At 48.6% G+C, this 21,058-nt stretch overlaps 1 protein-coding gene across 7 annotated transcripts in view; it reads left to right on the top strand.

Annotated features, from left to right (window-relative positions):
* Positions 1-3,370: 3,370 nt before the first annotated feature.
* Positions 3,371-21,058, top strand: part of ZNF536 (zinc finger protein 536) — a 449,550-nt gene continuing 431,862 nt past the window's right edge. For 2 of the 7 annotated variants that reach the window (XM_070770887.1, XM_070770888.1), the window contains exon 1: positions 3,735-4,353. The gene's annotated coding sequence lies outside the window, so the exon portion shown is untranslated. Of the gene's footprint in view, positions 3,598-3,734; positions 4,354-6,697; positions 7,314-21,058 lie in introns of those variants that run through there. The other 5 variants (XM_070770893.1, XM_070770892.1, XM_070770889.1 and 2 more) reach the window with 4 other exon arrangements.

Below are 21,058 nucleotides of genomic sequence, written 5' to 3' on the forward strand. Positions count from 1 at the left end.
TTTAACCTGTTGATACTATGGGGGAAGCAGAGAGCTATGAGGATCGGAGGAGAGTGAGGGGAAAAGAAGATATGTAAATATGGAAACAAAAACCACTGCTGTCGTCACAGGAAATGCAACTTGAAAGTAGTGGCTGAGTAACATTTTATGAATCACTGTAAGGCGATGGCACCCCCTCCAGTACTCCTGCCTGGAGAATCCCATGGACAGGGGAGCCTGGTGAGCTGCAGTCCATGGGGTCGCTAAGAGTCAGACACGACTGAGCGACTTCACTTTCACTTTTCACTTTCATGCATTGGAGAAGGAAATGGCAACCCACTCCAGTGTTCTTGCCTGGAGAATCCCAGGGACAGGGGAGCCTGGTGGGCTGCCGTCTATGGGGTCGCACAGAGTTGGACACGACTGAAGCGACTTAGCAGCAGCAGCAGTCACTTTTGAGGATCTAATGAAAGAGGTCAGAACCCGTCTATTGGCTTGAGAAGTATTACTTCCAGAGGGGATACTCTGAGAGGCCGGGTGCTTGTTGTGAGGTGCTGATATGGCTCACATATGGTGCAGCTCCTCCAGACCTTGCTTCTGAGCTGGTCTGAGAGTCAGACGAGAACTCATCTCACCACCACAATTTTTAACCCCAGCCACTATCCACCTAATTCACCAGGCCAGGCCAATGACTTTCATCAATTTCAAGAAATCAAAAGGCTGACAACCCTCCCTGAAGAAGACACTGCAGGAGTGGCAAGCTCGGGTCAGAGCAGGGGCGGTAGAGGGGTTGTCTCTGCAGAGTGCTGTGAGGATTGGCGAGTGCAGGAGTCCCGGATGCAGGCATTGGGTGAGCCTCTGGGCATCTCTGCTTCAAGTCTAGCCTCAGGATTCCAGCCCTGGCCGGGAGCAGTGAGAAATACTCCAGAGCTTGAAGAGGAGGAGGCGAGGAAGTCAGTGACGAAGGGCTTGCCGGGGCAGGACCAGAGCCAGGGAAGAAGGGTAAGGAGGGTGAAAAATCCCCAACAAGATAAAGAGGAGTCCCACAGATTGTGGAAGTGGCCACCAAACACATAGGGTAGGACGAATCGATGAGTGAACTTCTGTGCTTTAGTCGGACGGAGGTAGCCTTCACATCCCGGTCTCTGGAGGACAACAGGCCTCTGTCCATTGCCCAGAGTCCCTCAACCCTCACCTTGACGCGCGCCCACAGCAAGCGCTGGCTGCCTGAGTCAGCCAGGGCTTGGCCAAGGCAGCCGGCCCGAGTCCTCGAGAAACGCAGAGAGCGCGGGCGCCGACAGGGGGCGCCGGCGAGCACCGGCTCGAACCCTCCCTGGGGCTCAGGAGGTGCCGCGCGGCGGCCTCCGGGTGGTGGGCAATCTCTGCCCTGCCTGCTCTGGCCCATTGGGCTGCAAACCCCGGTGGCCTCCGTGCGCACCAGTTGAGGTCCCATAGGCCGCCTGGAGCTCAGTGCTCCAGAAATGCACGGATTCTAAGGGCCGCGGGCGCCTCTGGCTTCCTGGTCTGGAAGGGGCACCCCGGATCTGGCGGCTACGATCCGGACCTCACCGAGCTGGGCACCCCGGAGAGCCCCAGTATGGCGCCAGGATGCACGGCCTGACTCCCTGCTTCCCATGGCTCAGGCGGGGCTGGCGGCTCGAGGGTTAAAAGGCGACTGCCACCCCCATTCTCTTGGGGGGAGAAAGTGCCTTTTCTCCAAGTCCATATGGCCACTTCCTTTCGACCTGCTCGGCCCTGCTCGCCTCTTTGTCCGAGCTGTCACTTATAAAGAATCACTTGACTTACAATAACAGGTTCAAAAGACGACAGAGTATAATCAGTTGATCCACGAAGAATTGAAATAAAGAACACCCCACTGCTCCAGCTATCATTCCCATAGAGATAGTGATATCATTGATGTGATTGCGATGCTAATTTCTATACAAGAGGAAAAAAAAAACCCCTTGTATTTTGGAATTTGTTCAAAGAGAATTTCAGACACATCAGATTGGAAAATGCAGATTGAATTCCTAAACTTTTTTGGGGTAGGCAGGGGATTTTATAAAAAACCACCACTGCAGAGATATGAGAGATAAGAGTGGACTTCAAGAATCTCATAGGACTAGCTTGTTTGGGGGAACTCTGATTCTCCTGGTCCCCAAAGTCCTGGAGAGAGAGAGTGAGAGAGAGGAGGATGTGCTGGGTTCTCAAGGCCGAGTCCAAGGGCGGTGCAGCACAGACCAGGCTGGGTGCCCACCCACGGAGCCCCTGTCTGGGGGGATCACCCGCAGTGAGGTGCAATGGCCAGGTGCCCTGGGATGCTGGGTCTCTGCCTGTTACCTGAGATCCCGGTTCTTGCCCACTGCCAGGTTGGTCTTCCAGTGTGAAGTGTTCTCCATCTCACCCCACTGTTGGACAGGTTATTTGCAACTAAGTGGTCCCTCCTCTAGGAAGGGGTTGGCAATGGGGAGGCTGTGTGGTGCTTTTTCTGCATTTTTGCTTTTTATGTATTGTGGTGCCCTGGTTTAAACCCTCCAGTCATCTAAGGGAAACTCAGTCTGGGCAGGCTGGAACAAGTCTTACCTGAATCAATGTTTTAAGTGTCCCTGTGGCTTGACGTTTTGAATAATCAATCAGTCTCCATCATTTCTTAATCATGCACAACACAGGCCTCTCTTCAGTCTCTCTCTCCTCTCCCCCTCCTTCTCTCTCTCTTTTCCCCTCTCTCTCCCTCCCTTTCTCCTTCTTTGTCAACTCTTTTGGATCCTGTGTTTCTGCTATTAACATGCCCCAATGTCACATGCGAGCCTTTTCTTTAAAACAAGCTCCTCATTGGTGTATCTGGATACTTCTTTTATTATTATTACTGAATCTTTTTTTTTCCCATAATGACACCAGGATCATTATATAATCCCATAACAAAGAGGCTTTTGAGGCACCAGCTTTTGTCAACTCTAGGACAGAGAATCCATAATTGCATTATTCAGCTTTTTCCCCCCTTCTTCCCCCTCTTCCTTGCTTCACAGAAACCCAACCTCAAGCATCACTCACATCTCTACCTTGTTACCTCGCCTTATACTATTTACCAAAGCGTTTGCCTTGAGGACCAGCATTTGCAAAGTTGCCTTAAAAAAGTTATTTTGTTTGATAATTAAGTCCTGGAGCCCACCGCGTGATGATTATTCTGGACCCATAAGGCAGAGAACCTGCGTGACGTTTTTCTCGAAGTTTAATTACCGTATGCTAATTTCCTTGCCTACTACGTGATTAATTAAAATCATATTTTCATAATCATTTGGCACTAGTATTGTTTTAGAATTATCATGATCTCCTAAATAGTGTCTGTAAATAAAGTCGCCTCTAATGGCAGGCGCGGGAGGCGAGGCTGACGACCTCTCCGTGTTTGTATCGCGGCGATTGGCAACATAACTGCCTTATTTACATTAAATACGCCACAAGGTTACAACGCGGATCAACGTCATTTGATCGCTGATGACTCCCTTAAACGCCCGGGCTGTGACTGATTCTCCGCGTCCCGCTGTCCACCGAGATTCACCCGGGAGTTTTTTTTTTTTTTCCCCCAGAAAAGAAACAGACTTTAAATAGTTTCAGGAGCAGGTAAGAATTACGCTTTTTCCTCTCCCCCTTTCCGTCTCTCTCTTCTCTCCCTCCGTGGCAATCTCTCTCTCCCTCTCGGCTGGATAAAAAATTCTTTAGTCAAAGGCAGGAATGCAAAGTAGTGACAAGCGAAGGGGCTGATATATGTCTCAGTAACGAGTCTGACAATCAGAATGTAGCTCTTGGAGAATAGATAGATTTTAATAAGTGTGTTTACATGAGCTCAAGGTCAGAAGCAAGCTGCGCTGTGTTAAATGGTTTCTTAGTTGCTAGACAGAGAGAAAAAATGGACGATCACACACCATTCTTTGTAGATTATTATATCAAGGGTTCAGTCTCTGGCTCATCAAAGCTAAATGCCGCAAGACCTATCTAGTTGCTGTGAATTATGCCAGGGCGACAATGGAGAGCGTTTTTAATGGTACAATGCATTTCACCTACCAGATAGGGGGAGGCCGAGCCGGGGATGGGGATGTCTGCTGGGGCTGGGTGATGAGTATCAATGAACGGGGCGATTCTGAAAAGAGGCAGACGAAAATCGAGCCCGCCCTGCCCCGGCTGGGCTGGGAACAGTTCGCAGGGCTCTGCCGAGTGGGCGAGCGAGGCGCGCGAGCAGGGCGCCCGTCCCCCCTCAGCCCCGGAAAATGATCAAGTCAATCATGTGGACATGTTTCATTATTCATTGAACACAATCTTTTACAACGCTCCGTTTACGTGCCCGAGTTTGCTCCCGACGCCCGCGTTTCAGTGTTTAAGGTAAGGAAAACAAAGGTGGGGGGGTCTTGGGGCGCGGCGCGGTGGGGGTGGGGGGCCGGGGGGGCGCGGCGGTGGGGGGATGGCCCTGGCGTCCGGGAGGTGGCAAAGTGAGTTTGGACTCTTGGCGCGGCCCCCCCCGTCCCCTCCCCCTCCCCATCTCCGCGAGGCCTGCCGCCGGGTTCCTTCTCGCCCCACCGCGATTAAAAAATATGGTCTAATTAAATATCCGTGGCTGTGACGTTGGCGAGAGAAGCTGTCAGCGGGGGGAAAAAAAGAGGAAGAAACCGAGAAAGCGGCGGCGGCCGGGCATCGAAGGGCGCTAGAGAACTTCGGCGGCGAGCGGGACCCGCGCCTGGGCCGCCGCCTCCCCCGCCGCGGTCCCGGGACCGTTACTTTGAAAAGGAGCCGCCGGGCCTCGCGCCGGGCGCGCCAGCGGGACCCCGCGCCCCGCTCCGGGCCCAGCCCGCGCCCCCCAGCCGCGCGCGGCCCGCGAGCCGCTCTCGGCCCCGGGAAACTTTCAAAAGGGTCTGGGGGGTGGGGGGAGTCTGTGGAGACTGGGAGCCCGGGGCCGCGGAAACTTCTGCTCAAGTGACTTTCCCCATTTTCTCCTTTGCCTGAGAATTGTGCGCCCCTCGCTCCCTTTCTTCCTTCGCGCCTCGCTGCGGGATTCCGGCCCCGCCGCCGGGGGGTAGAAAGGGTAATTTGTAATTTTTTTTTTTTAATCAAAGTTAGCCGATGCTTACAGTGTGTCAAACTCTCGGGCGCCAAGGGCCGCTGAGACCTGCCATTTTGTGTTTTCATTGGCCTCCTGTACCCGGGGAGTCGGGCGAGGCCAAGGCCGGGGGCTCGGTAGGGCCGGGGTGTCAGGGTCCGAACTCGCGACCCCAGGAAAGGCCGTGGCGCCTGCCAGCGCAGGTGGTGACCGCAGCACCTGCCCTAGCCTATCCCAGGCCCGGGGGGCCAATCCTGGGGCCAAAAATAAAAATAAAGAGATAAATAAGTAACAGGTTATGGAGGGAGCTGAGCCGGCCAGCCCGGGGCTGGAGAAATGAGGCCAGTCAGAGTGGGGGAGTACGGGCGTGGGGGCTTAGGAAGGCGGGGAGACGGAGGGTTGGGGGCGTCTGGGAAGAGCGCAATTTGGGGGAACGGAATCCCCAGGCCAGATGTATGACTGGGAGGAGAATGATCTTTGCTGATAAACCTTTCTGTTTGCTTCAAGACATTTTTTGAAGATGAAGAATTGAGGAAAACAGTCGTAGGCGGGACCAGGATGTATTTTAGGCAAAAAAAAAAAAGGGGGGGGGGGAGCTTTTCTTTGATGATGAGTAGGAAAGTGTCCAGATCTCGACGCGCCCATCTGTTGCAGTTTTGCAAATAATTTAAAATATAGATATCTGTATATAGATGGATGTGTGTAAAGTGGAAGGTGGAAACGCAGGCGCTGGGAAGTTAGGAAAAAGAATGAAAAGGGGATTCGGGGGCAGAGATCTGTCCCCAGCCCACTCTTCTGAGAAAACTCCTGCAGGGCTTTCTTTGGGGACAGGTGGAAAGTTGTCTCCCCTCCTTTTCACACTTCTGTATTGTGAACGTTCCTATGTCCGCCTCCCGGCGAACGTGCACACAACCCTCGAGTTAGGTGGAAGGTCGGACTATCGATTGGGGGTGGGCAGGGGACCGCGCAGGCCTGAGCAAAGAGCGGGGGCGAGGAGGGGCAGGGCGGGGTCCCAGCCCCGCGCGCCGGTCGCAGCCACGGCTGGGTTTTGTTTGCCGGATATTGTTATGTCTAACGAGTGCCTCACAGGAGACGTGATTTGTCAGCCGCCTTCGTTTTCACTTTAGCAGAAAATACGGCGGCTGCGCGGCGTCCTGGCCTGCGGGTCGGGGAGCCCGCGGGCGCTGGTGGGCGCGCAAGAGTGCGTGCGGGTGGGAGCGGGCGGCCGGCCGGCCGCTGGTAGGGGCAGTGGGCCGGGCGGGGTGAGTGCGCGCGCGGTGCCGGCCTCGGCTGCTCCTGCGCCTTCTCCCGGCAGCCGCCGCCGCTGTGCAGTTTAGCAGAAAACCGACAGGGGCCGCGTTTGCTGAGCGCATCCGGCCGCAGGGCAGCCCGAGCGGGCCGCGGGGCCGGGCTGGCCGGTGTAGACTCAGGGAGGGGGTTGGGGGGAGGACAGGCGGGGAGGGGCGCGAGAAGCAGGCTGGGCCGGAGTGCTCTCCACCGCCAGTGTCCGTTGTCCCCGGTGTCCCGGGCGCGTTGGGCAGCCCCTGGAGCCCTGGCCTTGCGCCCCCGCCCCCAACCAGGGCTTAGGTGAACTTGGGGTGGGGTGAGCGTGCGTGCGTGCGTGTGTGTGTATGTGTGTGTGTGTGTGGCGGGGGGGAGGTTAGACTGGGAACGCGCTGTTTTCTTTTCCAGTTTGATATTAGCAACTGGATTTTTACTTTGAGACCGGCTTTGCTCACTGCTGGGGTTGGGAGGGGGCGATCTTTTCCCATCACTCACATCTTTGTTCATTGTTCACTGAGTGGAAGGCAGGCGACTTAAAGAGACGAAAGAGGAAAAAGAGGGGGAGCAAGAAGAGGGAAGGAAGAGAGGCGCGGGGAAAGCGTCCCCGCCCCCGCCCGGGTCGGGTTGGACGGTGAAACAGTAAACCCGCGCACGGAGGGTCGCCGGGAAAGTGGACATTACCGCTTTAATTAACTTCGAGATGCTCCGGCGGCGGGACCTGGCGTAGCCGTGACGCGCCCCCATAAATCTGCCCGGCCCGGGGCTGCTCCGAGAACTCGTACAGTAGCGGCGTCAGACTCGACGCGCGCCTCCCAGTCCGGAGCCTATTTGCATAATTGGATCTTTCTTTCTTTTTTTTTTTTTTCTTTCTTTTCTTCCTTTCCCCTCATTCTCCCTCCCTGAAACTTGTTTGAAAACCCAAGTGAAAACTGCGACGACCTGCACGCTCAAAAGCGAGTGCCAAGTAAGTGCCCTGCCGTGGCCTCGGTGCGCCCCGAGGTTAGCGCGCAAAGCAGGCGAGCGAGGTGCCCTGGCGCCGTGCGCTGCCGGGCGGGCCTCGGCGGAGGGCTGCTCGCTGGCTGGAGGACTGCAGCCGCCGGCTCCGGTGCTCCCGGCTAGCAGCTTGCACAACTTTTCCCCCCTCTGCTCCCGAGTTTTCGGGTCAGGTGAGGTGTTTGGGCCAGGCGTGTACCTGTAGCGAGAATCGGGAGGCGATCATTGGGACGCGGTGGAGTTGGGCATCTCGGGTCCTGGCGGGTAGTCGGTCCCCGCCGCGGTGGAGGGTAGAGCTGCGAGCCAGAGAGCGAGCCGGGCCGGCTGCTAGTCGCGCCGCGCCGCGTCTGCAGCTCGTCGCCAAATGCCTCCCCCATTATTCTAAGGTTTGTGTCTCTGGCTGTGTGTGTGTGTGTGTGTGTGTGTGTGTGTGATCGGCTGTGCTTTAAAAAGAAAGGAAAGCAAGCACAACAAGAGCAAGAAGGGCTTCTCCCTTAGCTCCTTCCCTCCCCCCCCTCCAATTTCTCCAGCATCATTTATTTCTAGTGCTCGAAGGAGAGTGTGCAGGGCTTCTTTACTAAAGACAGAGTCACCGAGAGACTGACAATTCTGTTGGAAATGCCATAAATTCTATAGCCAAAATGTAGCTACATTCATAAAATATCAACCGTGGCCTGTCCAGATAAGTGATTTTATAATATCTCAAATTTTATTAAAAACACAATAGTGTATTATTTATTTACATGTTCAGAACCTGGGGAAAAGTAGATTTTCTTGGGAGAAGACTGTAACCCTAGTTTCTGTTTGCTAGGAAATTTGCTGGCAGCTCGGCCCACCAGCCTGACACGGGAAGGGGCAGGGGACTCAGCTTTGGCCTGGGGAGACGCAGGGGCGCAGCGGGCAACCCTCCGGCCTCTGCTTGGGGAGAGCCTAAGGCTTCTGGCTGAAGGCTGCTTTAGTTATGATGTCATTCTGATAGCGGAGTGCAAATGTCTCCTGATTCCACCATTAACCGCCTGGCTGATTTGCTTGGTAATGATAGCACTGCCGTCCAGCGCTTTGACAAATGCAGGCCCGCAGAGCCCTAGGAATTAACTCCCCCTCCACCCCCAGGAAGAAGTGAGCTGCCAGAAGTCTCACTACTGGGACCCTGACTTGAACTTTGTAGTGCCTGAGTCCAGACGCTAACAAGGATGACAGGCCCCTAGATTGAGGGATCCCTGTTTTCCCAAAGTTTGGAAAACTTTTAGAAGGCTTCAATCTACAGAATACCCTTAAGCTGGTAACACTTGATTTGGGTTGTGACCAGGCAGAGGCATTTTTTTGATCTGATGGATGGCTGGGACCCCAGGTCTCTCTGGGGCCATTGCATAGAAAACGGGATTGTGACATCTGCTTCCTACCTTCAGTCCCTTAACTGTGACTTTATGTTAATATCACTGCAAGTAAACCGGATTTAGTGTGGATTTTTAAATAGTGTACAATGATTTAAGATTTCTTTTGATTTACTGTTCAAATGAAATTTGCATAAATGTGATGAAAATGAACTTAACATCTGGGCATATGAAAAAAGGTTAGTACCTCATATGTCATCTGCAGAGAAAGTCTCTAAAATGCTTTCACCCTAAACTGGGTTCGGGGAAACAGTTCCTGGAGACATAAATGGTAATTATGGAAAACCTGGAGAAAGCGCTTTCAATAAATTTGCATTCTCTTGGACCACGGCTCTGAAAACCCATCTTGTTCTGTGCCTGGAGTGCTTAACTTCTGAGCAAGCTTGAGATCTCACAACTCAGCAAGTTAACTGCTGGCTGGGGCTGTCTTCACGGAAGACATAGGGCAGAATAAGGAGAGACAGTCACGCTGCTCTGGTCCAAGCCGGAGGCCAGTAACCCCCATTATGAGAGAGGACAGGGAGGTGGCCAGGATGTGCAGCCCTACTAACCACAGCTGCCCATTGGGTATTGAAGGCAGTGCTGAGATGTAGAATCATTCATTGCCTGCTGAGCCCCAAAAAGCTGACAGATTAGGTTGTCTACTCTGCCTTAGGTAACCAAAGAAATTTCCACCAGATCAGACCTATAAAATCCAAGAGCCCATTCAAATGAACTCTGAACTTCACCTTTCTGAGCAAGAGAAACTTATCTCTGGCATAAGGGAATCAGAGTTAAACAGCCTTTCCCAAACGTGGTTGCCTTTTGCTCAAAAGTTGGCTGTGAATGGCACAGGTGTTTTTAAAGTGCCTTGAATGGAAGGGGAAAAAAAGACAGCAATGATGCTCATGAGAATATAGATGAACTTATTTTTTTTAAAGAAGAGGATCATAAAAGAAGAAAGCAAATAGATTTATTTTTCCAGTTTGAATGAGGACAATTATAGCTTTTTAACGTCTTTGGATTTAGTGTTTTTAATAAGCCTTTTAAGTAAGCTGAAATATCAGCTTGCATTTTGTTCTCAGCATTATTTAAAGTGAGACTTGACGCAAGTTTAAAAACAGAAGTGAGCTTTTTGTAGGTCAGCTTTTGTCCATGCTGAGGTTGGGAGTCCCCCACAAACCTCTGCCAGGACCCTGAGCAGATGAGAGTGCTCAGCCCCGCTTCACCCTGTCTCCAGGTGAGATAGATTTGGGCTGGAAGGCTGCCGGCGGTCAGGTGACCTGATGCTATCTCCCAGACTGTGAAGGTTGGATTTTGGAGTCTAAAAGCAAGATGCAAGTTCACTGACATGGGAGAGACTCACATCTGCTAGTAGGGGCTTGTGAGCCGAGTAGCTCAGTGAAACCATGCCTGTCATGCACACCGGCCGCCCCGTCTTGGACATGCCATTGCAGGACAGCAGAGACGCTGGAGGGAAAGGAGCTGTCCTAGGCAAGGTGGGGGTGGAGGGTCTGACTGGTGTGGCTCATTGTGTTTTACCTGGTCTTGTGGTACCTGTTTGGGAGTTGTTGAGAGAGGGGCCTTTTGTTAAGGAGAGGGTTGCTTGCTCAGGTCTGGGCTGTCTAGGCCACCCTTGGTGGCATTGAATGCCATAGAGGGTAAGAGCCAAGCTAACTTAGAGAGTCCTATGTGCAATCAAACCGAGCTAAGCCAGGGAGTTGGCCCACCAGGATCTCAGTTGTGGTGATGCTGGGGTGTGTGTGTGTGTGTGTGTGCACGCTGGAGAGGGTGTTCTTGCTAGAAACACCTGTTATGAGATGATTTCCTATTTATTCACAGTGTATTACCCAGGGTAGATTAGTGAGTTTATCAGTGTCTGTGCACAGTGGAAGGACTGGGGCTAAAAGAGCTGAAGGAATCACAAAGTGGAGGGGGACATGTATGATCAGAAGATGGACCCTAAAGAATGCAGGCCCCCTTTCCTACATCATTGTGCAGAGAGCAGGGCTGGTTTTAGTGGACTCTCTTGGCTGTTAGAAAATGTTACCCATGCAGCTTTCACTTAAAAAAATCATTGTAGATCTTTGGGTTCTCTTATACTGGAGTTTTTGCTGCTACAGAGGGCATTGCTGCTGCTGCTAAGTCGCTTCAGTCGTATCCGACTCTGTGCGACCCCATAGATGGCAGCCCACCAGGCTCCCCCATCTCTGGGATTCTCCAGGCAAGAACACTGGAGTGGGTTGCCATTTCCTTCTCCAATGCAGGAAAGTGAAAAGTGAAAGTGAAGTCGCTCAGTCATGTCCAACTCTTAGCGACCCCATGGACTGTAGCCCACCAGGCTCCTCCGTCCATGGGATTTTCCAGGCAAGAGTACTGGAGTAGGGTGCCATTGCGTTGTCCGACAGAGGGCATTGAGCGCTTGGCTTTTCACAGCCTCTGAGCATGCTAGAGGTCAGGTTTATCTGCCCTAAGAGACCAGATCCAGGTGAGGCCTTTGGTGGGACTTGCCAGGCTGGCCTGAACATTGTTTCTCTAGACCGGGGTTTCTCAAGTGTGACACTAAGGATGTTACCCACTTGTAGACTCTGTCCTGTGTTTTATAGGATGTTGAGCAGCATTCCTGACCTCTACCCACTAGACGCCAGTAGCTCTCCCCAGTTGTGACAATCAAACGTGTCTCCAGACATCTGCATACATCCCCCTGGGGGAAATCAGGTTCACTTCCCACAGCTTTTATGTGCCAGGCCCCATCCTGGGCATCTCAAGGGGCACAGGGAAGTCTGACCCTCAAGGAGCGCACAGCCTGGTGGGGAGACACGTGTGTCCCAGTGCCCTGGGATACCAGGGCCTGTACCACATGGGGGCAGAACTGGGGGTCTGAGAGGAAGGGGAATGTCAATTCACAGTAGAGGAATACCTGGGTGGAGGGTGTCTGGGGCTCAACTCTGTTTTTATTGTCAGTTACACCCTGAAAATGGCCCTGCCAGTGAGAGCTGTGTTTCTGGGCTCCCTGACTGTGACAGGCAAACCAAGAAGTATAAGGCAACAGTTCTCAGACTCTGAGTTGAGGCTGGGCATCCTGCTGGCAGGGTGATGACAGTGGCTTATTTCTGTGCATTCACTACATGGCAGTCATGGGTTCTAAGCACTCGACTTGTTTAATCCTTACAGCCTCTCTATGAGCAGGTACTATATTTGTCCCAAATTTCAGGAAGGGAACCTCAGACATTGAGAGAGGGGAGTGGAGGATCCAGGCTTAGAACCCATCCAACCTGCCTCTGGAGTTGTCACATTCAACCCCACTCCTGCCCAGAACACCTCCCTTGACCCATGGCTAGCTGCCCTTTCTGAGGGCACACTCACCACAGAACCCCTGGAATTCCATCATTGACCCACCAAGCTCATCCACACAGAGCCAGCAGCCCCTTTTAAGGGACACAGATCTCCAAGTGGGGCCTCTGGGTGGTAGTGGCAGGAAGGTTATGCAGATACATTAAGAGATGCAAGAAGGATAATTAGTTTGTAGGGTCCCCCTCCTCTACCTACCTATTCTTACTCCGTAGCTTTACAATGAGAAAATTAAGTGCCATTTTGACACAGGAAAAATGATCACCGTAGGCTTGAGCTGACATTAACCCGAAAGTTTTCTATCAAGGCTTTGATCACCTGAGCTGTGTTTAGCTTTGATTACTGAGGTGGGCTTGTCTCTTGTACTCTGCCCCACCCTGTTCTCTCTGTCTCTGCTAGTCCTTCAGCTCAGTCCCTCACGATCTTTTAGCCTGTGTTGGTTGTTATCGAACACACATTCACCCGTACACATAGGCAGGATGAAGTAACCCTATTTAGGTTGTGAAAGCCAACCCACAGAGCCTCTAAAGTTGAGATTAATCACAGAAATGCCCATCTCAGCCTTAATTACAATGACGTTCTTACTTGCATGTCTGAGGTTTCAAAATAATTCCTATAGATTTGGATGAGATTTTGGTTCGTGGAAGGGCTAGATGGTAGGGCTCTCAGGGAACATTAATGCCTGTAGTTTCTAGGCACCTGAGAAGGCAGGGTCTGGGGCCTCTCTGTAGGTGTGCAGAGGTGGCCAGACATAGCCACCAGCAGTGGCTGCTCTTGGGTGCCTGCCTTATGCCAGACCCTGCACTCTGCACCTTGGATTTGTAGTCTTAAGGAGACCTTTTGACAACAGAGTGAAGGGCATCCCTCGGCTCGGTTTCACCAGTGGGCAGACTGAGAGGTGTGGCCACTTGTTGCAGCTACAAGCCAGGGTTCGAAGCCAGCCTCATTAGCCCTGGGTCTCACACTGCTGACCTGTCTGCACCGCTGCCTCCCTACTCAGTACTCAGGACTGTGAGTGCAATCATCCTTCCCTGTCATAGTAACTCGCCTTTCTCATGAAAGTTAAAAATGTAAACCAGAACTTGCTACTTGGAGAACATATGCATTGTTATAAATTTGTTTTCAAGAGGGAGAAAATATTTGGAAACTGTATCAGCTAAACTGTATCAACTATAGAGAAGCAAACAAATCACAGACCACATAGATATTATATATGGAATTTAATTTCTTGAATAGCTTGATTATTTAATTTTATCTTTCAAAATATCTGGAAATACTTATTTCTTATTGACTAGAGAAGAAAGTGGCACGATTTTTTTTTGTTGTTCTTTAAATTTTTAAAAAAATTCTTTATTAAAATCTATTAAAGTCAAGTCAAGCAAAGCCTTCCAAATTATTACAGAAAGGCTGTTATTTCTATGAAGTCTATTGAAGGGGGTGGGAAATCTTATCAAAATTACAGCTAAAGTGCTTTAATTATTTTGCCTCCTCGGCCAGGGCTCGCAGTCTGGGGGTTGTAATCTATTGATGCCAAGTGGCTATTTCAGCAGCCTTAAATCTGTACCGAGCAGAGAGCATCTCACTGGTGAAACATGGCTGGATCTGGCAGTTAAACTCTGTAGGATTCCTGCAGCATCTGAGAAACTTTATTCACAAACATTTTCCACCTGAAAGAGGGTCAGCTCTGGTGGGTGGCAATCCTGCTCTGAGAGCCAAGAAGAGTTCAAAAGGTGGGAAAGTGCAGTGTGGGAATGTGGGAGAGGGAAAAGCTGCCACATGCGGACATTAAAGGATTTCATCTGTGCAGCCAAAACCTCTTCGATGGTGGAGGGCGGCCTCTGCACTGGTCCCCACTGCCAGTAGGTCTCCTCGAGTCCTCGGGCTGCTCTGAGCCATCTGAAGCCCAGCTCCACCAGGAACTCTCATGGACTCTGGAAGCACCATTTCTTAAGCAAAATGCCAGACACCCTGTCTGCAGTTCTTTTCTGAGCTCATTGATTTGACAACTTAATATCTATTTTCTGTGTGCTTTTTGTTTTGTTTCATTCTCCCCTCTTCCCAGCCTCCACCGCCCCCCCCCCCCCACCCATTTCCTCCTTTTCAGCTGTTTTCACCCTTTGCACACGAATTTCTGAAACTATATGAAAAAAAGCTTTCGTTGAAGTCTGGTGGGGGACCATTTGAATTTTAGTCTTATTTAAAATTCTCCTCTAGCATATTTTAGAGGCAGAAGGACAGACACGATGAGACGAACGTTTGCATCATCTGAAAATGTATTGATTAAAGCCCATAAGGTGGCAGTTTCCCCTTTAATAACTGCTGCCACCCCGAGGAAGACACAGTGGCTTTCTAAGTGCGTGACAAATGAGGGGCTCACCCAGGATCTGGTCATCTCATTGGCATTTCCCGTGACAATGCTTCTGTGATGTAACCAGTGGTGATATGCTTGCCTTTTGGGGGGGATGTGCGTTCCGTGCCTTCTGGCATGTTTATTCTTTAGCAATGGCTGTCTGGTGAGGTCAAGTAATATATTGCAGATTATTGGAGTACGTACCATTTTCAAAACCCTCCCGGAAGAACTGGCTGCGTTTTGACACACTGCCCTTTTATCTCAGTGATACCAGCAACTTGATCCTCACATTTCCCTCCTGTCTCAAAAGGTTGACAGGAGCTAGATCCGTTGTGAGACGTTTTTCCAGGGACTGCTGGCTCTGCTTGAATCAGGAGCCTGGCTGCTCAGGTGACAAATACCAGGCCCTTGTGTGGATCGTGGGGACTACTGGGGTCTGCTATTCAGAAAACTTTCTCTCCCTTTGCATGATAATATTGTTCTGATAAAATTCGTGTAATTCTTGTGTGTGATCTCCAAATACCACCTTCCATAAAATAATTTGTTTATTGATCTAAAGAAGGAGTGGTTTCCAGCTCTTTCGTTCCTTGGGACAGACTTTTCGAGTTAGAATCTGTCTCTTTGACTCTCTTCTGCTAGAGGTTGGCCTCCTGTGGAGGTCGGGCAAAGGGGTTAGGCGACCTGGGGAGGCTGGGGACTAAGCACTTTTTTCTTTAGGAACCAGGGCTGAGCAGAATTCAAGGTGCAATTCTAATAGAACAGTCTGTGCTTAAATGGACTGATATTTGTGTTTGCCCATCTCCATCTTGAAGGCAAGTGAATTAAATCATTGCTGCACGGGGGAGCAGTGCAAGGGGGCCCTCTTTTTATTAATTTCTATCATCAGCCAACTGTTAACCCTTAGATTAACACAAAGAAACTTTGTGTTCCTTCCTACTTTCTGTATCATTGCTCCGGAAGGAACAACTGCCGGGGAATTCTTTGTGTGCATTTTATTTGCTAATTAAATTTTTTGCAACGGTTACACAGTACACGTTTTGCTTGATATATCAGTATCTATAAGTTAGTTTTTTGCATTATTTACTTTTTAGGGGTGTTCCCTCTTTCATTGCATGATTAAGATGCTTATTTCACTGAGCTGGAAACATTGAGTTTGTAAATGAGGAAGAGCTAGAAGCGTTTTTGTTATTGTTTTTCAGCAGTGTAACACAGTAATAAAGAGCTCAGGACCAGTCAGATGGGACCAGGCTCGATACCCAGCGCCACTCCTTCCAAGATCTTTGAGAGCAGGGCATTTTCTGTCTTTAAGCCTCAGTTTTCTCATCCGTAGAATTGGAATATTTTTTTCCTCCCGAATTGAGTCATCAGAATTAAAAGAGAAAATGATTACTTAATGAGCCCAGAGACCAGCTATTCTACAAATGGCCAGCTAATATTATTACTTGTATTGTACATTTTGTTAAATATTTTAGGAATGAAAACCCTACCCCACACAATAGCCATCAATCACTTGCAAAGCCTAGTGAGCTGTCATTCCTCTTTTGTTTCCCTGACTGGTCTTTGGAGTTATTTATCCGGGAATCAATAAGTATCAGCTGATTGATTTCCTATACATTTCAGAAGATGCATTTTAAAGGGTCAGCTGAGTTTATGGAAGGTTATGGAATGGGGGTAGGGTTTAAGTCCTCACTAAACAAATATGCTCATTCCAATCCATCAAGTGTTAGCACTGTGTTCCCAAACCATACACGCACGCACACACGCACACACACACACACACACACACACACACCATACCACACCACACCATACCACACCCTGGTTGTAGCAATCTTGGTAGGAACATTATGCACCTTACTCTTTATCTTTGCCCTGGATCCAAGCCAAAGGCCCCAAGGAGGCACTACTGTCATTCATTCCTTCTTCATTCATTCATTCAATCTTTTAAAAAAATATGTATTAAGTGTATTCTGTGTCCTAGGCAGATTAGTGGTGTGGAGAGCAGAATCACTTTTGAGGGTGTTATACCAAGACCAAAGTACAAGTGTAGGCAGTGAAGATGATGCTTTAGGTTCCAGGTTCCAAAATACACACACAGAGACACAGACACACACACAAGCACACATGAAATTCACCTGATTTGCATACTTACACACAATCACTTGATGATTTCAAGGGACCCAAGTGCTTGTGCATGAAGTATAAAATTAATGAGTTGAACTTGTGGCCATTGCATTCAAGATGAGTTACCCAAGAGAGAGGTGGGGAGTTGAACATAACTCCTTTACTTTTTCCTGCAGGGGAAAGCGTGGAATTCTGGGTGGCTTTTCCTCACTGGGGGGGATACCAAATCTATGACAAAATCAACATTCCAGTCATCCTTGGAAAGTACCTAGCAATGTTATATTAAGATACAAGATCCCATCTTCCTGTAGGAAATTTGAAACCATGATCAGGTCTTATAGATATACATCTAGCATTTATTGAGTGCTTATTACATAGATGACCTTGGGCTTTAAAGTGCAAGATATTGTTTAATTTAGTTCTTAGAACACTGCCTTTTGGTGGAGAACAGGAGGTATATCCATGCTGTATGACTTGCCCAAGGTCATGTAGCTGGTAGATGGCATTGCTGGGCTTTCTCTGCATGGACTTGTGCCTGTGACTGTGGCTGTGTGTGACCTTTGGACTGGGGCTCTGGATAGCTGGTCTGGACCTCTGGAGATGGCATTCTCTAGAACAGAACCATTGGAGAGTCAAGGCTTCTGAACTTCATGGACCTCTTCTTCAGTTGGAGTAGGCTGCCATGGAGCAGAGCCCTTGGCAAGCGGTGAGGGCTGCTTTCCTGTCGCACTCTTTTCTTTGCACCACTCGGGGCAGTGTCGCCGTGCTCTACGTTCATTCTCTTGGATTTATCTGTCCTATGGATATTCACAGTGTAGGTGCTGAGAACACAGCAGTGGACCCAACATCCATGAGTCCTGCAGCTCTAGAGAGTCATAAGAGACATAATATTTGTCATGCCCACTTTGATCATGAAGATTCTGAAGGAAGAGGACAGAGGGCTATGGGGAAGCCCCTCTTCAACGAGTTGGTCAGTGCTGTTCTTGGTGGTCTAAAGGTGAGAAGGAGCCAGTAAAGCAACGGGTAGGGAAAACTCCCAGGCAAGGGAACAGCATGTGCAAAAGCCCTGAGGCTGGAAGGACCTCAGTGGTGAGAAGAAAGAAGGCCAGGGTGGTTGGAGCTGATTGTGGACTGCTCCCCAAAGGACATTACAGTTGTCTTTCTTTGCACCGAGGAGATATTGTCTAGCTGAAGCTGCTCCCTCAGTCTGCTGTGGGCATGGCCTGTTGAGGGCACTTCTGTTGGAGGGTGTCTGCTGGCGGCTGTGGCCTTCTCTGCCATCCAAAGTCAATATTTTCCTTCCAAGTGGCCCTTCCCTCCTTCCATCCATCCCTTCTTCTCCCAATGTAATTCATTCATTCCACAAATATCCACTGAACATCTACTCTGTGCCAGGCACATAGTGAATATAAAGTTAGTTGCAAAGATAAAAGTCATGTAAGCTCTCTCAGATTTTAGGATCTATTGAGATTCACAAGTGCTTCTGTGATGCCTGGCTCCCCTCTGCCCAAATCCTAACTCTAGGGGTATCCCCCTGACTGCACAGTTCTGCTATACTTAGTTTGGTTAGACTTGTTTATTTAGTCTCAGAGGAGAGAGGGTGAAGCTCAAGTCTGCACCAGCATCTCAGAGTCACCCTGTCTCTCCTGTGTGCAGCCGTAGTGGCTGCACACTTCCTCCCTTCCCACCTCTTGTTCCTGAGTGTGCACCCGTGTCAGGCAGTGTGCAGAGCGCCAGGCGGAATGACGGGCAATGCCACCATGGGGCCTCTGTCTCCATGGGGACACTCAAGTTTGTGCTTGATTAAGATGTCTTGGGATTTTGAGGAGGTTCTCACCACCCAGCAATTTCTGGGGGTCATGAACTCGTTCCCCTTTCAGGAAAGGGACAGCTTGGCAGGAAAGCCAGATACTTGTTTATATCACCTGTAAGTCCAAAGAAGACTTTATGCTATGGAACTTGAAAGTACACATTTACATGCCTGGCTGTTTTGATTCATTACTTACATGATTACTCTAGTAACTTTTAAATTTAATTTAGTTTAATTTTTTAGTGGAAAATGAAGTATGTCCTGGCTCTTTGGATACTGAACTTTTTTTCTCTTCATTTGGTTTTAAATGGTTAAGTAAATTTCATTAAATAACTGTAAACATTCCAAATCATCCTGCATATATATCGTATTTCACATCATCACAACTTCGATGTAAAATATTAAAATGTAAATGACTCAAAAGAAAAATTATGGAAACAAATGCATGACTTTTATTACACTTTCAGAAAACTTGCTCAGATATTTCCCTTTCCTTAGCAAAAATCTGTGATGAATTAAGAGAAAAAACATTTAAGAGTACTATAAAAAATAATTCTTTAGAATAAAGGAACAGACCTTGGTAAACAGTATTCCCCCATTTTATCTGTTCAGATATGTGAGTATATGTTAGATATTGTCCACTCATCAACTTGATTATTATAAAGTAAGTTATATCAGCATGAATATTATCATTTTAATTTCTGAGCTTTAGTTGGAATAATAGTTTATCCAAGTACATAAATGTAAATCTAAATTTGTATATATTTCATGAAATTTGAACCAACAGTTCTTCCTTTTCCTCTTAAGAAATATTTCAGTATAGTAAAAATTGTCTGGGAAGCATTTGGTATTTTATTTTGGTCTCTGTCACGACTTTGCATGTGATTGTTCTATATTAATCTTGAAAAGTGACACAAGATTTCTTTTCCATAATAAATAGCAAATAAGTTAATAATAACAAATGATAACTCTAATGAAAAAATTATATTTTCTCCAACTTAATAGAAGAGTGGCAATAATAGGTAGGATAAAATAAAATCAATATTTTGACACTGCCCTATTATGTCTGCCTCATTAATTTGGAGAAAACTTCTCTCTTCAATCCTAAATCACAAAGTGTCAACAAATAGTAGTTTTAATGTCTACTCTCATTCCAGTACATTTAATGCTTTGCAAGTTATTTTTGGAGGAAAATGATTTTTGATTCTGCAGATGTATAGAGATTGCATTGTGTAGGTTTTTGTCTTAGGGAACAATGAAAAAGTTTTGCCATGTAATTTGTATTCAAGAGATAGTTCATTCCAAATTCCAATTCAGCACAATACTATATGGTTTTTCACATAAATGAATATATGTGTATGCATATCTGTTTGAGTCTATATGTATATATTTGTATATGTATGTGTATGTATGTATTATTGTCCTGTTTTATTTTCTTCACCCACGCTCTCTCTCTCTTTTTTTTTTTTTTTTTTGCCATGGGCCCCTGCAGTGAAAGTGCAAAGTCCCAACCCATTGGACTGCCAGGGAATACCCCCACCACACACACACACACACACTCACACACACACACACACTCACACACTCACACACACACACACACACTCACACACACACACACACTCTCTCTCTCTCTCTCTCTCTCAAAGGGCATGCTCATTCATGTTTATTAATCTCACCCAAAGTTTCACTTAGCTTCCTCTTCCTTTAGAAGAATCCAGCATTTCTGATTTCTGAGTACAATGCTAGCACTTATTCAGGCTCCTATTGACTGGGGCCACGTGATATAAGTGATTGATCCACCTTAGACACAGGCTTGCTAATTTTCCATCGTAACGGTCCTTTCCACCTAGTCCATTCTTCCTTACTCCATACAGTGTTTAAGAACGCTTCATCCTGCACACACCCCCCTCCCCGTCCTTGCTGTTACACTAACGCAGAATTACATCTTTCACTTGTGCAAAAGTATTTGTATCACCACTGCCTGTCCTCCTTTGTTTTCCTGAGATCACAAAAGCCTGGGATTTAGAATAGCAGATAATAACATACGGTGCATATTATTGATGCTGCTTTAATTGTCTTATTGACAACTCACTTGAACTTGGAGAAGCACGCTAATATTTATCATCCTGTGAACTCATGTGCATTTTCTTAACTAAAGTCGTAATTACAGAAGAATTTCAAAACTCAGATGTCTGTCCGCAACAGCCTCACCTTTCCTCTGTGTGGACAAAGGCTTCCAGGCGGCTGCATGGAGAGAGAACTCTTCACTCACTGCCCCCTAAGCGTTCGTGTCCTCCGGACTCTTCTCCCTCTAGGGGGCATCTGACTAATTAACGCCTTGACCAGCACCTGGCCAGGAGAAGAGGCAGAGATGGGACCCACCTGAGCAGTTGTAAAGGGGGCAGTGCCCATCTGGCTTTGGGGTTGCCCAGAGGTTTTTGTTTTTTGAAGAGACAGGTGTTTCTTTCCTTTTGGGAAATGCCCATAAAGAACATTAAAAGATTTAAAACAGGCTGGAGCTGAAATTGAGGCTGTTGTGCTGGCTAGGAGGCAAAAATCCATTTGAGGAGGGCTTTGACAAGCTTGAGTTGATGAATGGAGCCATCATGGCTACCCCCCTTTCGCTCCCCATCGTTCGCTAGGCTCCGACCCCGGCCCCCTCTAACTCAGTTCCCTGGGTGTGGCAGGCTTGATCACACTCGAGG

This window comes from Bos indicus, chromosome 18 (assembly GCF_029378745.1).
Source record: "Bos indicus isolate NIAB-ARS_2022 breed Sahiwal x Tharparkar chromosome 18, NIAB-ARS_B.indTharparkar_mat_pri_1.0, whole genome shotgun sequence".
Classification (NCBI taxonomy): Eukaryota; Metazoa; Chordata; class Mammalia; order Artiodactyla; family Bovidae; genus Bos; species Bos indicus.